The following is a 17,760-nucleotide window of genomic DNA, read 5'->3' on the forward strand; positions in this document are numbered from 1 at the left end:
ATCGTCCTGTCTGTCTGTCTATCTGTCAGTCTATCCTTTTTTCTCACCTGCTCTACGGAAAAGAGAAGACAATAGGATATGATTCCTTTAGAGAGAGAAAAGAAAGCTTACAAATTCTTAGGCAAAAAATGATCAGTTAAGTCAAGTATACGAATCAAAATAAAAGATAAATAAACTGTAAAAAATAGACCCACAACGTATGAATATGTATACAACTTTCCTTAAGAAAAATAGAAATCAAGGTAGTTAAGAACACCACGTATAGATTTTTCCTGTATTCTGTATTTTTTCCCTTGAGTTTTTGGGAAGGGGTTGGGTCTCCTATGACATCCGTGAGACGGCTCCCCAAAATATTCAGAGCTGAAGTAGATTTTCTGTTGAGCTATGGCAAGGGAAGGGGAAAAGAGAGAGAGAGAGAGAGAGAGAGAGAGAGAGAGAGAGAGAGAGAGAGAGAGAGAGAGAGAGAGAGAGAGAGAGAGAGAGAGAGAGAGAGAGAGAGAGAGAGAGAGAGAGAGAGAGAGAGAGAGAGAGAGAGAGAGAGAGATACAACCCGCCAGAGAAAATGAAAAACGACGAAACACAATGAAAAACAAGCAAAGACAGAAAACATAAACGCGGGAAAATAAGAATAAGGATACAAATGAGTGAAAATAGAAAAAAAGAGGAGACGAAAATAAGAAGGACAAGGACAGGAAGGAAGGAAAGGAGGCAGGGAGAGGCAGAGGCAGAGTCAGAGGCAGAGGCAGAGTCAGAGGCAGAGGCAGAAGCAGAGGGAGTGTCTGGTCTGGCTCCTCTATGCTAATTGTAACTCAACTTTAGAGCGATCCAATCCCTTCCCCCCACAAGACCAGAGGGAGATCATGGCAACGCACCAAGACTGCTTCCCCTCAGCCCGACACGATGCGCCCGATGAGAAGACTGTCCACCCTGATCCCAACCACCAACGCCTCATAGCTCCTTGTTGCCCGATGCTCCGCCGTCCTCCGCTACTCCTCTTCTCTGTGTCTGTTCGCTTGTCTTAGTGGATGTGTCTGTGTATTCCCTCCCTCTTTCTCTCTCTCTCTCTCTCTCTCTCTCTCTCTCTCTCTCTCTCTCTCTCTCTCTCTCTCTCTCTCTCTGTCTGTCTCGTCCCACTCGTTCGTTTCCCTCACCTCATCGTCTACTTTCTCGCGACGCTACAAAAATGTCACTAGAAATGGTCTCTTCCACAAAACAAGAGGAAAAATACAGTAATATACGATGGAAGTTCTCTCTCTCTCTCTCTCTCTCTCTCTCTCTCTCTCTCTCTCTCTCTCTCTCTCTCTCTCTCTCTCTCTCTCTCTCTCTCTCTCTCTCTCTCTCTCTCTCTCTCTCTCTCTCTCTCTCTCTAACTCAGCAGGACTATATTGAGCGAAGAATACAAAAGAAATTGAAGGGAAAATCGCGACAGGAAAGGCTGACCAATGTGTATAAGGTAAATTCAGTGGAAATATTCTTTAAAAATTTCCTTCCATACAGGAAAGACAAGAATGCTTTGACTATTGTTCCTATAAAGTCCAGTTACCTTTACTTTCACTGTCAAAATGTTCCACACTGAAACACTAATACTCTTCTCCCAACAAATGTATCTATGTTCCTCTTACTGCAAACTCCATCGTGCTATCGCTTATATGTGTTTTTTTTTTTTTTATTTATATGACAACCTTTTATTACAGCAATCCCCAATATAAACATGCTTCACTGCTGCAAACTGTCACCCTTACACCTTAAACAATCGTCACCGGTTCACAAAGAGAGTGGCAGGTGACTGAAATAGACACATTAATCAATTAGTTAGTGGTGAGTCATTAGAGATATTTAAGATGATTAGACAAGTTAACTAATAAGAGTAACAAGTGGGTGTATATTTGTATGTCCTATAGAGGGATTGCCATGTGTACGTGAACTGACATATTGTAGCTTCTATTATATTTCTTTTCTAATTAGTTTCATTTATACCATCAGCCATACACAATATTCACATTCATTATTCTTCTTTCCTATACCAAGCCATCACCCTACCACATCTTCACAATTAGTATCCCTAACCTCACACCAAAGTCACGCTCTCGCTCCCTCACCCTGGACCCTCGTGACAAACTCACTCCCTCACCCTGCATCCTAGTCACACTCTCGCGCTCTCGTCCTGAACCTAAAGCCATGGCGTCGAGCAAGGCAACAATACTAACTCAGGATTTTCGGCTGAGCGGCTTGTCAGCGCGAGGCAAGTGAATCTCGCCTACCAGAGGATGACCAGAGCAGACCGACCCTCGCAACACTGGAGCTGCCGGCCAATGCTTGCTGCTCTCCCTTCACCTGCCTGACTGCTTCGCTAATTCCGGCAAGGATTGAATGAGTTTTGCTATTGTTATTGAATATTGTTTAAATGTATAAGGAAAAAGAAGAAAAAAAGTGGTTTATGGATTTTCATATAGAAGAATTGGTATTTTTTTGTTTTAAATGACAGGGTGTATTTTTTTTCGATTCTCATTATATGAAATTAGTTATATTCGATTTTTTTTTATATATTATTACTTTCAATTTGTTTCTTAATGCAAAGCTTAACTATTTTCAATTTTCATTTTGCATTATCACTTTTCCTACCAACATTCTCTTTAATAGCACAATGAAGAAAATAATTTACACACACACACACACACACACACACACACACACACACACACACACACACACACACCGCGTAGTGTAGTGGTTAGCACGCTCAACTCACAATCGAGAGGACCGAGTTCGAATCCCGGCGCGGCGAGGCAAATGGGCAAGCCTCTTAATGTATGGCCCCTGTTCACCTAGCAGTAAATAGGTACGGGATGTAACTCGAGGAGTTGTGGCCTCGCTTTCCCCGTGTGTGTTGTGTGTTGATGTGGTCTCAGTCCTACCCGAAGATCGGTCTATGAGCTCTGAGCTCGCTTCGTAATGGGGAAGACTGGCTGGGTGACCAGTAGGCGACCGAGGTGAATTACACACACAAACAAACACACATACACACACACACACACAGTGGTGCCGCCAGACAATGCCTTGACACATTCGAGTTAATTTCGCACACAAGGTTCAGAAGGTGACTTATCGACCACATTTGGTTCCCGGATTGGGTCCTTGACGCTTTCATAAATCTGCCGCAGGAAATCAGGCTGTTTGGATTCGACAGCAAGTGGGAGAAGTGCACCAGTTTAGAGTTGGTGCGCGTCATACATCTTGCGTCACGGTCCAACGTGTGTGTGTGTGTGTGTGTGTGTGTGTGTGTGTAAATGTTTTTTTTAGTGCACGCCTAAACAATTATGGAACAATATTGCAACGTAAAACCAGAAAGAAAATCATTGTTTTTTTCTTTTTTTAGATCTGACGATGTTCTCTATTCATATCATAACGTTAGAGCTTCATATATGCAAATAACAGTCTTTAACAGTCACAAACAATTTAAAACAAACTTTCCTACTTAGTTTCGATTCAAATATGGTAACTGGTTCAAGGTCAAGTCTTTAAAGTTACAACAAAACCGAAGAAAAACATGAACATCAAACAGCGAACACGTACTAGTTAACATTATTATTACACTCTGCGCATACATCTCATAAAAATCAAAGCCCCATAAAATCTCGAAGGAAAAAACGGTAATATTTACAAGCCAAGGACAGGATGATGGAAGCGCGTGAAATCCCAAAGAGGCAAGGAGCGGATCTCTTTTGCCTCAGTATAGTACCCGACCTAGATACAGTGTGGAGAGGGGGATGGGTGGAGGAGGAAAAGGAGGAGGAGGAGGAGGAGGAGGAGGAGGAGGAGGAGGAGAAGCACGAGGCGTCTTGGCGTCCACACAGAAATAGCCGCCGACACATCCATCATAACCGGACCCGTGAACACGACGGGCAGCGTGACGCGCCAGGAAACACTGACACATGATGCAATGCTCACACAACGTTCACACACACGTACAGACACACACACGTACACGGGGCATAAAATATCAATCGTCCCTTCAGTGTTTCTTCCTCTGTTTTCCATCGACGTTCCTCTCATCATCTCGTTTTTCTGTCACCAATAAGGCACCACTGAGACATCGCTACGTCCCTCACTCCATGTCCTGATCACCAAGACGCGCGGCATAAGCACCTCCTTACTTCACGCCCTCACGAGCCTTGCTTTGTTACTTACTAAGGCAGCGGCACAATTGAGTATTCTATGAGGAGCTGCGGCCACTGGTGACCATCTCATTATGGGCGGATGTGAGGGTCATTTACACTCCCTAGCACCTCCACGTCTCTCTTCCTCTCTTAACTCCCTAGAGCCATGTCCCTCTACACTGACTAAACGTCTTTCCACCTTCATCCTGCTAACTTCAGTCTTCCATGCCTCGCCTCCACTATTAGTTAACCATTACTCCACCTTGCTAGCTTCACTCTTCCCTGCCACACCTCACCAGCCCTTACTAACCTTCCTGACGACTCCACTAATCCCCGATCCGCTATGTCTCGCTCCATTCCCATATCCACTCTACTGATTCTAACACTCCATATCCCGCTAAGTCCAACATACCCCCTGCTAATACCAGCCTCCATGCCAAGCCACACCCTCCTCCCCGCCACTCTGTGTGTCCCGGCTCACATAACAGAGCAGGGAACCCACCAACAACTTCCTCAAACTATAATGACATGCCTTAACTTTACCATTGCAAAATTTCTGGCAGACAGGTGTTGCAAGATACCTCAAATACACCATGGCGAGAGAGAGAGAGAGAGAGAGAGAGAGAGAGAGAGAGAGAGAGAGAGAGAGAGAGAGAGAGAGAGAGAGAGAGAGAGAGAGAGAGAGAGAGAGAGAGAGAGAGAGAGAGAGAGAGAGAGAGAGAGAGAGAGAGAGAGAGAGAGAGAGAGAGAGAGAGAGAGAGAGAGAGAGAGAGAGAGAGAGAGAGAGAGACAGAGAGAGAGAGAGAATTTTCCCATCACCTGTGCAAAATAAGTTATCAAATTCCACGTGCGGAAATAAAAGGCTAAAAACACGAAGCTACGAAACCAGAAGCCACTGTGGGAAAAATTATGGTTATTCGTTTAACAGCCCCAGTCATCGGGACGGCAAGCGAGCGGGGCAAACTGACACCGTCGCCAGCAAAACAGCACAGATAGGGCCACCGCAGCCACCACCGCCAGACGGCCCTTGTCGTTAGGCCGGCCAATGGATGCCGTCGTTACTGCTCGGCTAATGGGGGAGGCCGCGCCCCCTGGCTTATCGCACCCCCCTCAGTATTTGCCTTTCGTGCCACAATCTTGCTTCGTCCTCGCTGCCTCTGTTTGTTACAATGTCCTGCCTGAATGAACTCACCCCCAATGGAAACAAGTGTCTACAACCGCATCATTATCTGCACCCTCACACCAGACAGGCGCAGGACCATCACCGCAACACTCGCACCTCACGCGTCTCGAAGAAAGAAGAGACTACACACGAATAAAGGCAGAGCCGACGATACATGTTTATTGTTTATCGTTATGGTGGCGCGTAGTGTCTTCGATATGCGGCAGTAAATCATAATAAAAAAATCGAGTTAGACGTGATAGGCTACAGAAGGTTCTCGCTATTAGAGAGCGGCTGGAGTGGGAAACAATGATGGCAAGGATGGGAAAAATGTTTAAAATATGTACTACCTCTTCGGTTCCTCAATAATAAGTGCCCATAAAACAATAGAAAAGAATATTCCCACATTTTTCTTAGTTGTTCAAATTTTACATTAACTTATAATCAGAGGTAAGGGAAAAAAAGCATCAGAGGTAATAAAACAATAAATTGCTTTGTTTAATACTCATCAAAATTTCATTCCCGAAAAAAACACACACACACACACACACACACACACACACACACACACACACACACACAGCAAAGGTCCTCTAAAACCTGGTCACACGAGACAAAAACACCAGCTCTGATAAAACTTGCAGGTCGCGATGGAATACTGAAGAAAAACAAACCATTCTTCGCGCGAGGGGAGCCAGGCTGGGTCACGCCTCGCCCCGGCACCAAACAAACAGCGACTCATAAATTCAAGGTCATTGATCTGTAATACCCATAAGTTACCGTCAGCAGGCAGGAGGCAATATCTCTTGCTTCTTATGCGAGCTGGGTACTAATAATCCATTCCTCACGGCGCGAGAGAACAATGGATTGGATGAATGACGAAAATAGGCAATGAGGCACGAGAAAGACAGAGAGAAAGAGAAAAAAAATGAGAAGAGAGGATGATCCAGAGAAAAATAAAGACTGATCTAACAAAAAAAAGAAGAATAGCTAATCACATGAAAAAAAATATTCCAAATAAGAAATACACAAAAATAGTATAAATGAAAAAATGTGTATCGTATGTGAAAGAAAATACGAATTCCAAAAGAAAAAAAGAGAGCAGAGTGAAGGACAGAGATAGGCAACGAAGCATTGGAAATTCCTGGAAAAGAGAAGGAAAAAGGTATGATCAAAAGAAAGGATGAATGAAAGAAATATGAATGAAAGGAAATAGAACTGAGGAAGGGAAACGAACACTGCGTCGAAGGAAAAGGTGGAAGAAGGGAAAGAAGAAAGAATACAAAAAATATGAAATAGGGGGAGAAAGGAAGCAAACAAGCAAACAAGAAAGAAAATAAGGAAGTAAAAGAGAGGAAAAGCGAAAAGACGGAAAGGAAAAAACCGAAAAAAGAAAACTGTGACTGAAATATATAAAAAAAAAATACCGGAGAAACTTGAACATAAAATAACCAGAGGAAGGAATGCAATTAATACAATCACATTAAGCAAAATTGAGAATAAAAGCAAAACAGAAAAGAAAAAAAAGACACAAAACAATAGAAAAAAAGAAAGAGAAACAACAAAAACACTCGGGAACACTCTGGATAAACAAACCTTCAAGAGAGAAAGAGAGAAAAAAAAAAGTACCAGAAGAAAGATGTAGAAAACGAGAGAGGGAGAAAACACTGCACACAATACAAGTGATAAAAAATTCCTCTTTCCTTTATCCTTCCTCGCCCAAGCCTTTGTCACAACGCACAGACAGACGGAGAGAGGATCATAAGGAAGATAAACAGATTCTTACTCACACTCCCTCACCACCCCTGGCCTGTGTGCGTGCGTGTGTGTGTGTGTGTGTGTGTGTGTGTGTGTGTGTGTGTGTGTGTGTGTGTGTGTGTGTGTGTGTGTTTCCAGAGGCTTTCTTTTTGTGTTTTAATTAAATTTCAACGAGTGAGATACCTAAACTGGACAAAAACACAAAAGGAACTCTCTCTCTCTCTCTCTCTCTCTCTCTCTCTCTCTCTCTCTCTCTCTCTCTCTCTCTCTCTCTCTCTCTCTCTCTCTCTCTCTCTCTCTCTCTCTCTCTCTCTCTCTCTCTCTCTCTCTCTCTCTCTTTCAGTACACGCTATATCTTCACGTAATCTGCAAATCTACTTCTTACTATGTTCCTTCCTTCACACCCATCTCACTTTCTTTCCCTCATGTCTTCATCCCATAAACACCTCCGTTCTGAGACCACACAAGGACACACAAGCTATAATACCACCGTTGGAAAATACGCACGAGACAAAAGAAATTAAAAAAGAAAGAGTACAAACAAAGAAACAAAGGGGAAAAAAAGAGGGCAGAGCCAAGATATTAACATAAAGACAAAACAGAACCAAGGTCTCATGCAGGACAAAGATAGCAATAATTGGGAGAAGCACGAGGAAAGAGCAATTCTGCCTCTGTGGCCCTATCATGCAGCTGGCCCGCACCTGCACCTCCCAGGGCTCCCGAGATACACCGGGACATCAAGGGAAGACGAGGAGGAAGAGGAAGGGAAAACTGGGGGTAAGAAAGAGAGAGAAGAGGAGGCTACTTGAGGGAGAGAAAAGAAGATTGTAGCAAGACAGCGCAGTTTGGGAGAAAGGAGAAGCTGAGGAAGGCACAGGAGAGGGAAGTGGAAGGATGCTGGGAGAAATGAGGGAGAACCTGGAGGCATGTAGAGAAGGCAAGGGAGCCACTGGGTATGTGGAAAAAGAAAAATCAGGGGCAGGCTGGTGGTAGGTAGTAAAAACTTTGGAAAGAATAAAGGAGGCTCAGGAAATGGAAAGGAGTAGAAGAGTAGAAGAGAGGGTTTAGGGAAAGGGAGAAAGGCAGACAAGGGAGGAAATTGGCTGTAGGGAGAACATATCTGAGGCGCGGAATGTCGTCAGTCTGTCCCATGCTCCATCTGATGTGTGGCTACGGAAGTCACAAACGAGATGAAACAGAATGAATGACTCCCTGTGTGTGTTGTGTGTGTGTGTGTGTGTGTGTGTGTGTGTGTGTGTGTGTGTGTGTGTGTGTGTGTGTGTGTGTGTGTGTGTGTGTGTGTGTGTGTGTTCTAGGGTGAGGCATGGCTGTCAACACTACAGGATGGCGTGTGGGTGGATTTGTAGTGGTTGGTGGTGATGGCCGCGGTGGTGGTGGTAGTAGTAGTAGTGGTGGTGGTAGTGGTGGTAGGGATGATCCAGTGACGAAGGCGGACATCAGCAAGAGTGAGGCAGTGTGAGGGAATGGTGTTTTCCTTGCCCCATTCACTCATTCCTCTTTCTCTTCCCCTCTCCCATACCCTACAAGTCTTCTGTCCATCATTCCTCCTTTCTTCACTATCTGTCACTCAGCCGCTGTCGTCAGGAGTCGTTTGTTGTCGCCCCATCGTCTGTCGCGAGCCGCCCCAGTGGTCGCCAGACTCACGTTCTCTTCAATTTTATTTGTGACTTATTTAAGAAGTGTCGCTCAATTTAGTTCCAAGTAACTTAGTGTCAAAACTTCGTCTCGGCGTTTTTACTTTGAGAACAGAAGCGGCTGTCCCAAGTGCGGCCCAAAGTTTATCAGATTTAGCTGCATCGTTTGGTCTCACTCTTGAGTTAAATGTAGTTAAGTTCGGTTTAAGAGATTTTGTGAGGAAACTTTCACAAAACTCGAGTTAGGGTGATATAAATTGCCTGCCCGAGTCGATATCAGCGTAAAATTCGGTTACTTCTTTTTCCTGCGATGTTCAACGGCGATAAGAAAATACTTCACAGTAAAACTTTGTATTAAGCTGCGAGAGAAATGATGGAAACTATATAAAAAAAAGGTTGTACCTCACCACAGAACACGCCCAGTCACGCCCTTCGTTTGGCGGCGCCCTTTGACTCCCCGCACGCCAGCTATTTATCGGCCAACATTCCCAAAGCCATCGGAGACTCAGCTTCGGTACAACTGACCTTGAGACACCATCGCCGCTGCCAAAGCCTCACATAATCGTTCCATAAAACATACTAAACACTGATCTCATAAATTATAAAAGACCCATAAAAAATAACACCGGACGATTAATATATGGGCTGTCTGCATGGCGCTCTTAAAAAATATATCAGCAGAAAATATTGAAGAGAAACAAATCCCTGAAGTGTGTTATGGGCCTGTGACACGCCGAGGTGGTGGTAATGGACGTCAGTGGTGCCAGTGATGGACAGCGCACGGATGAGAGACAAGCATGTAGGTAAAATATAAGTAAATGTATAGGAGGTGAAGAAGAGAAGGAGGGTGAAGGGGTGGTGACGTGTACTCTCCAAAACCCACAGGTAGAGAGTGCTGGCAGCGGCTTCCCCATCTGGCCTCCACGTCCTGACTTGCCAAGTGGAGTAAACATCTGCATAATTTTTACCGGAACAAAATGCACGCACCGATACCGACTGAGTGCTACTGAGGTCACCGCGACCCGCATCAACATCTGCTTCTGAAGGAGGGGGTCATGCCAGCCAGGCTGCCCGTGCCCGTGGACGCTGACGTTAGTGGGAAGGTAAGTAATGACAGATTCATATATCAGGGCCGCATAAATCACATTTATAATGGTAATTACACAGCCGGTGCGGGATGACTTAGCTCGGCGGGGCTGGCAACCGTCCTAATGTCCGCGTGTTAAAAGTAGTCACGTTCTATCACGTCGAACAGAGGGCAGGATACCACTAGAACCTGAGTGAGCCGCGGCGCCAGGAGGGAAGGACGCCTATCCGTCGTGGCCCAAACCCGCGTCTCCGTGAGCAGCAACAGGCGGTGTTTCTAATTGCTCTTTATAGCCAGATGAAGCTTCTGGACCGCGGTAACTTGATCTAACTGAATTATGACGCAACCCGGGGAATGTTCACCAAGTGTTTGGGCGTTAGCACTTGCTTTACTTCAGTTATTACACTTCCCGTTTGGTTGTTATTGTTTGGAAGTGAGATAAATGGGAATAGATGGAGTGAGGAAGAAGCGAAAGACGGAGTAAGTGAGGGAGGGGAAATATGAATAGAGGAATGACGGGCAGGCGTCATAACATGCACACCTCGTGATGCAGGTGTTCCGTGACAGGTATTTAGGGCGTGCATTTAACGATATAAATAAACGAACCAACGTAGGAGATCATGACGTCAAATAGAAAAAAATACAAAAAAAAACACACATGGAGAAACAAACCGTGAACAGAAGAGGAACGTGCAAAAATAGATATGACCCCAATTATAAGCAACTTAAGGCGTAAATCTGTACAACAGGTGAAAGTAATGGGACCTGCCTGCTTCACCCTCCCTCACCTTGCCTCATCTTCCTCCCCTTAGCCTGCCTCGGTACTTCCTGGTCTCTACGAAGAAAAAACCCGAAAATCACCTCTGGGTACACACTCCATTTCCTCCGGCATTTTGCGAGGCGGACGTGTGGTACTAAAGGAGGAGAGAGGCAAGAGGCAGGTAGGAGGGAGAGAGCGAAGGAGGGTGCAGGAAGGAGGGAGTGGAGGGAGGAAAGAATGAAGGCGCGTATGAGTGAAGACATGCACAGGTATTGAAGAGGAGAAAGGAGAGAAAAGAGGAAGAGAAACACAGGAAGGGATAGGAGGGAGAGAGGTGGAGAGAGAGAGAGAGAGAGAGAGAGAGAGAGAGAGAGAGAGAGAGAGAGAGAGAGAGAGAGAGAGAGAGAGAGAGAGAGAGAGAGAGAGAGAGAGAGAGAGAGAGAGAGAGAGAGAGAATTTGTTAGTATTTTCACAAGAAAGTATACACCCATTATTATTGATAGGGAAAATGAAAGTGGCAAAATCAGTAGACAGTAAAAACTAATACAGAAAAAAAAAAACACACACCGTTCAATTTTCTTAACCATGTGCAAAAATAAGAACGATAACAATGCCAAAATATGCCCATCACTAGCAGTAAAATTTCCAGACTGGTGGTGGTGGCAGTGGTGGTTGCGGCCTCTCCCAGGTGTGCTTGGCGTTCAATTTAATGGCGGTGATAATTATAAGGCAAAAAAAAAAAAAAAACCACCCATCCGAGCGGCAAAAATTGAGGGAAACATGAACCTCCTCATCATCCAATTTCCTTTCTCTCTTGACCATCTCCTGTCAGTCCCTCACCTCCCACGCCTTCACTATCAACGCCCCCCTCAACACCTCTCCCCTTCACCTCTACTCTCACACTTCCCCCTCACACTCCAGCCACTCACGCTCACGCCACTTCCACCTCTCCTGATCTTGCGGTCCCCTCATTAGCTCATCTCCATCCAGTCCTACACACCTGACTCATAAAAACTTCATCACTCATCCTTTGTTCTTCGTCTCATCTTCATAACTCGCCAGTAGTTCTTAGCCTCGTTTTCTTTTCTATCTATTACTCAAGCAGTTCCATTTTTTTTTTCACGATCTAGCCAGAGAGAGAGAGAGAAAGACAGACAAAGAACGCAAACACAAAGGAAACTAAACGATCAATAAAAAAAGCAATACGAAATTCACTGTCTGGAGGTCACGGGAAGGTCATGCAGCCTCTCGATAATTTACCCTTCAAGGTCACTAAGCTAATGATCCCCCCAAAAAATAATAAGAAAACTAATTGCATGACCCGACACTTTCCCGAAGAGATGAGCACGAACTTTCCTCCATCCCACCTTGCTGACTCCTCCTTACCTGGGCGCGGAGTTTTTAATCACCCTAATTAGAGTTGCAACGTTACAGGAACTTCAAGGTAAAAAATGCACAGGTAAGAAAGGAAAAATAATCAGCTATAACGAGGGAATTCCTGAAGTGCTTCTTACTTTTTATTCATTATTATTTATTACTGTTTTTTTCTTCTTTTGTTGGGTGGGGTTAGGTTAGGTTAGGTTACGTTAGGTAAGAAAGGAAAAATATCCAGAGAGAATTCCTGATGTATTTCTTGTTTTTCATTCCTTTTTACTTGTTACTATTTTTTTCTCCTTTTATTGGGTGAGGGTCGTCTCGGTTAATGATCTTAATTGAATGTAATTTGTGAATATTTTGTCAGGTAAGTAGGGGATAATCAGAGACAGGTAAATTGCTGTACCTAATCTCGTTACCTTTAAGTTAGCACGTCTAGAAAGTCAGGCAGCAAGGTAGGTCGATCCGTCAGTCAGTCAGTCAGTCAGTCAGTCTGTCAGTCAGTCCAATAGGCTCACAGTATTTATACAAAAGATACCAAACTGAAGAATTTAATCTTTCTCTCTCTCTCTCTCTCTCTCTCTCTCTCTCTCTCTCTCTCTCTCTCTCTCTCTCTCTCTCTCTCTCTCTCTCTCTCTCTCTCTCTCTCTCTCTCTCTCTCTCTCTCTCTCTCTCTCTCTCTCTCTCTCTCTCTCCTAAATAAGAAGTTAATGAGAATGAGATAGCGAAAGGAGGATGGAGCTAAAACGAGAGAGAGAGAGAGAGAGAGAGAGAGAGAGAGAGAGAGAGAGAGAGAGAGAGAGAGAGAGAGAGAGAGAGAGAGAGAGAGAGAGAGAGAGAGAGAGAGAGAGAGAGAGAGAGAGATTAAAATGAAGAAAAGCTGAAAACAAGAAAGGAATAAGGCAGGAGGTTGAAAAGGAGTGAGACAAACAAAGAAGATAAACTAAATTAAGAAAGAGGAGAGGAGATGAGAGCGGAGAGGGAGAGGAGACGGGAAAAAAAGTGCAAGAAGAAAGAGGAGAAAATAAATTAGAACAAATAGAATGGAGGGGAGGGAGGGAGAGGAGGAGAAGGAGAAGGAGGCAAAGGAGAAGGAAAAGGGCATGTAGGAAGAAGAGAAGGGGGAGGAGAAGAAGGAGGAATAAGGAGAAGTAGAAAAGAGCACCTTAGCCAAGTCTCATCAGCACCATCTTCATTACCACCTGACAAAGTTATAAATAGAGGATCCCCAAGGTAGGTTTTCACTATCAATTACACACAACACCACGCTGCGCATCCCCGCCCTTCTCACAACACCTCTCGAGAACCATAGGGAAAAAGTAGACCCTAAGACAACAACACAAGTAAAAAAGAACAACGGGACACTGAGACAACTAACAGGAGGATACGTATATAGCTAAGAAAATATTCGTGACGTTACAAATAACTAGAATGAAAGATGGATGATAAATGTAAGCAAGTAGAAACAAAATTAGATCCCAGACCACAAATGAGAAGAAAAGGATCCATACACTAGACCAGCAGGATTACATATAAAGGCAATATATAAACAAAGATTCTTAAGAAAATAAAACACTTAAAAAGAGTCTCAAAAATGAAGAAACGTAAATCCACAAATCAGAAGGAAAGGATCCATACATTACCAGACAAGCAGAATTACATATAAAACACAATATATAAACAAGGATTCTTGAGAAAAACGCTTTAGAAAGAGGCTCAAGAAGTGAAAAACGTAAATCCACAAATACATGAGCAGAAACTATAGAAAAAGAATAAGGAAAGCTACGTAAGATCACCAACAAGAAGAACTTTGAGAAGGAAAAAAACGACAGTAATATCACAAGCAAGCAAGACCCAGAGATAAACAAAAAATATCAAACAAAGTAAGTAAAAAGCCTTAATCCTTCCTTCACGCTTTTTCTCCTCACACTTGCTTGCCTAAGAACGTGAGTTACCGAGGCACGGAATACAGACGTGGGTTGGTTTGCCGCCGACAGCCGCGACCCATTTTCAAACACTGAATATAAGGACGCGCGAGGAAAGAATACTAACACATGCTTCTAAAAGTACCCAGTAGATGGACTCCCCGAACTCATCCGCACCTCGCGCGTTAACTCTACGGCGATGTGGAGTAAGTTTCTAGCCACCTCTCCCTCTCATAGCTCACAAAGAATACCTCCTAAAACCTATAGAAAATCATAGGCCTACATTCTGACCCATTTGATATTGTTTACCGTTTATGTGATTATGATGGAAAGAGTTGGCAGCACCGCACACTAGGAATAGTTGCCTTATGTTAGTTTTGGATATCAGCATCACGTCAAGTCACGCATACCAAACTTAGAAGCGTGACAAGTGATCAAAAAGCAGGTTTTATATTGTTCATTATGCCACAGATTTGGAGTTGTACATTTTTTTCTGCTTTTCTGATTGCCATTTTTAGTAACCTATATCTCTAAGGTTTTTGGTAGTTACAGTCGTTCATTATATATATACCATCGGAACACCCAGTTTATTTGTTCTAGTTTATACTGTTGGTATGAAATAGAGTAGGTAAATAATAAACACGTAAGGGTAATAAAATAGAAGGTTCAGTGCAAAAGAAAACAGACGTTAAAGAAACAAGCCATAAGATATATATTCCTACAGCACCATATACAAATGAAGGACTATTATACTACAAGAAATAAAATACAAACATACGACTAAAAACAAAACTCCAACAAATACCATCTACAATTAAACCACGAAACATTCTAGACACTTCATATCACATCAACACACAACAAACACGTAATTCTGTAGCTATCTTATACTTTCATATAATTCATCCCATCATAACAAACCACCCAATTCAATATCCCTCAGTTTGGCTATTTGGGGTCACGACAATACCGTAATGGTTGTAAATATATGCACTGTGACTCTGTCCTTGGTCTTGACTCCCAAATCCATTGATGTGTATATATGGCGGTGGCCTCACAAACCCACAAATCCGAGGGTGGCAGCAGTGAAGGGGGAGGAGGGGATAAGGAACAAGGGGATGGGAGGAAGATGGAAGGCGGGTGAGGACGTGGAGGACAACGAGGAGGAGGAAAAGCAGACATTGGAACCGCAGGAAGAGAAAGTGAAAAAAAAAGATAAATAAAAGAGAAGAAGGATATAAAGGACGATGTTGAAAAAAGCTGAGATGGCAAGAAAAGCAGAAAGAAGAAAAATGAAAACATGGGAGCTGAGAAGATAGATGTAGGTGAGGGAAAAATAAAGATGGGAGAACAAAAACGAAGACGATGACGAGGAGGGTGCGTCGGAGGAAGACGGGATGCAAAGGAGGAGGAAAATGAAAAAAAAAAAAGTTGAGAACAAAGATGATGAGGACGAGGAGCATGGACGGGGAAGACGAGAGGCAAAGGAAGAGAAGGAAGAGAAGGAGGAAGAGAGGGAGGTGGGGGAGGAGGAGTAAAAGGGAGGAAGAAGAGGAGAGGAGGAGGGAGAGGAGGAGCAGCAGAACGACGGGCGGAGTGGCCATAATGACAGCGGCAGAGGCGGCAGGGACGGGGATCACTCCAGGTCACAGATTATCACCTCAGTTTAGCCTAATGACCACCACTCCGTGGCGGCCGACGCTCCCCAACCCTCCACCACTGCGGCCAAAGACTGCAATGGCCATTTATTAGTTTCTTTTACTCACCACTTTTTGACATTTTTCTCTCTCATTCTCTCCAATTAATTTTACTTCACTTTACTTATAGTCCTCGTCCAATTACGTCGCTGTCCCCCTCATCAAAGAAGATCCCCTTGAATCAACTAAATCCTCGGGTCTTAAGACAACGCATAGACAAGTACGTCCCGAGGTGACAGGGGGCGCTGTGACCTTCGAGGCAGCCAAGGGAAACAGAGTGTGTGGCACAGGCTCCTCACTCCTCACTCCGCCACGCTCTCGCTGCGACAAACTTCCGAAAAAAAAAAAAAACGCTTCCTCGGCCACCATGTCGTGCGGGTAGAGTGGCGGGGCGAGAAGAGTGACGATGAGACGTGCGGGGATGTGAGGCATTGTGAGCAGCTTGCGGGTGTCGTGAACTCAGTGAATGCGAGTGCTGATGAGGAGCGCTGGAGTAGCAATGAGGGGCCAGGTGTGTGAAAAGCCAGGTGAATGAGAAAAGACGGTGAGGCAGGTGGTAATATGAAGGAATTCTCCAAACAACTAAAGGACTGAGACGTATTTTTGGGAGTATTGCTCGAGACTACAACATTATTTGATACAGACTAAGTTACCATTGCAAATTAGATCCTGCATTCCTTTGCTTAATTTAGGAGGATTGCGGATACATTTCTCGAAATTGTTTCTCTAATCACAAGTAACAAATGACAATAGAAAAAAAACTCACACTGCAGCTCAGTCACCGTGCAAAATTCCGTGTCTTGAATTGCAGAGGAACTGCACGCGTGTGAGAAAACACCAGCGGCTCATCCCGTCCCTTAAGAGCACTTAAGAGACGCCACCTTTCCCCGACGACACAAACCAATTGCAAAGTTCTAAACCAAACCATTCTTCTGCGTCTTAAGCCCGACGCTGAGTCACAAAACACCAAGTTCCAGTCTGAGCCATCATGCCACGTCTTGAGCTGCCCGGCCCGACCTTGGAAGCCGCCACTCCTCCACGGGCGGCCAGTGACGAGGGGTGCGATGGCTCCACTAGGGGGCCGCGAGGGCACGCCGGTACCAAATGGGCGGCTGGTTTTCACGTAAGTGGTGGAGGAGAGTTTGCCAGTGACGCAAACGGACGCGACAACTGCTCTATATTTTCCCCACCCTCCCACAAGTCCAAGTCGGCAGGAACAACACGAGTCGTTGCTGCTCCACCGGCAGCAAAAATTCGCCTATGCCACAGCCACCGACAGCGAGAGGACATGGGGGAGGATGTAATACAAAGAAAATGGAGATATGAGAGCAGAAGTAGGAATGGGTAATGAACTCATAGGTGAGAAGAAAATTAAGTTAATAAGATCTTTTTTCTCTCTTTCTCGAAGCCCAACACCCGGTTTCTTTCCAGCCAATAGAAAGACTAGAAAGAACCAATATTACACACGACACAGCCGCCGCTCGGAAATACCCGGCGGAACAGAAACCGTGTCAAGGGCCAGACCGGCCGCTTAAACCACGGATATGAAGGAAGCATTGGGCGACAAGATTGCATTTCGAACCTAAACTTCCCAGACTCCTAACTCCCAAAAGTTGAATCTGTGTGTGACTTGAAGCGTTTCAAACTCAAAGGAAAACTACACGCGAGGGAAAAAAAGTAAGATCAGAGTCAAAGAGCCTCCATGTATATAATTTTCACACACAACGAGAGAGAGAGAGAGAGAGAGAGAGAGAGAGAGAGAGAGAGAGAGAGAGAGAGAGAGAGAGAGAGAGAGAGAGAGAGAGAGAGAGAGAGAGAGAGAGAGAGAGAGAGAGAGAGAGAGAGAAACTACAGAAGGATGCTATTGAAAGGTACCACTATATCGTAACTCTACAGAAAGAAGGAAAAAAAATGGCCAAAAACCTGAAGGTGGGAGCTAAGGGGAAAGTACTCGTAAACTCTTATTGTAGGGAACTGGAAAGGGAAAGGGGCGTAAGAGGAAGCGGGGAAGCAAGTTGGGGAGCGAAGAGTGCAGTGGACAGGAAAGATGTCGAAAGGGGGAGAGAGGAAGGAGGGGAGTGAGGGAGGGGGAAAGAGTTGGGAATAGGTTGAGATACAGACAGCTTGACAGAAAAGGTGGTGAGGAGAAGGAGAGGAAGACGCGTGTAATTTCTGACAGAGAGAG

Source organism: Portunus trituberculatus, chromosome 49 (assembly GCF_017591435.1).
Source record: "Portunus trituberculatus isolate SZX2019 chromosome 49, ASM1759143v1, whole genome shotgun sequence".
Classification (NCBI taxonomy): Eukaryota; Metazoa; Arthropoda; class Malacostraca; order Decapoda; family Portunidae; genus Portunus; species Portunus trituberculatus.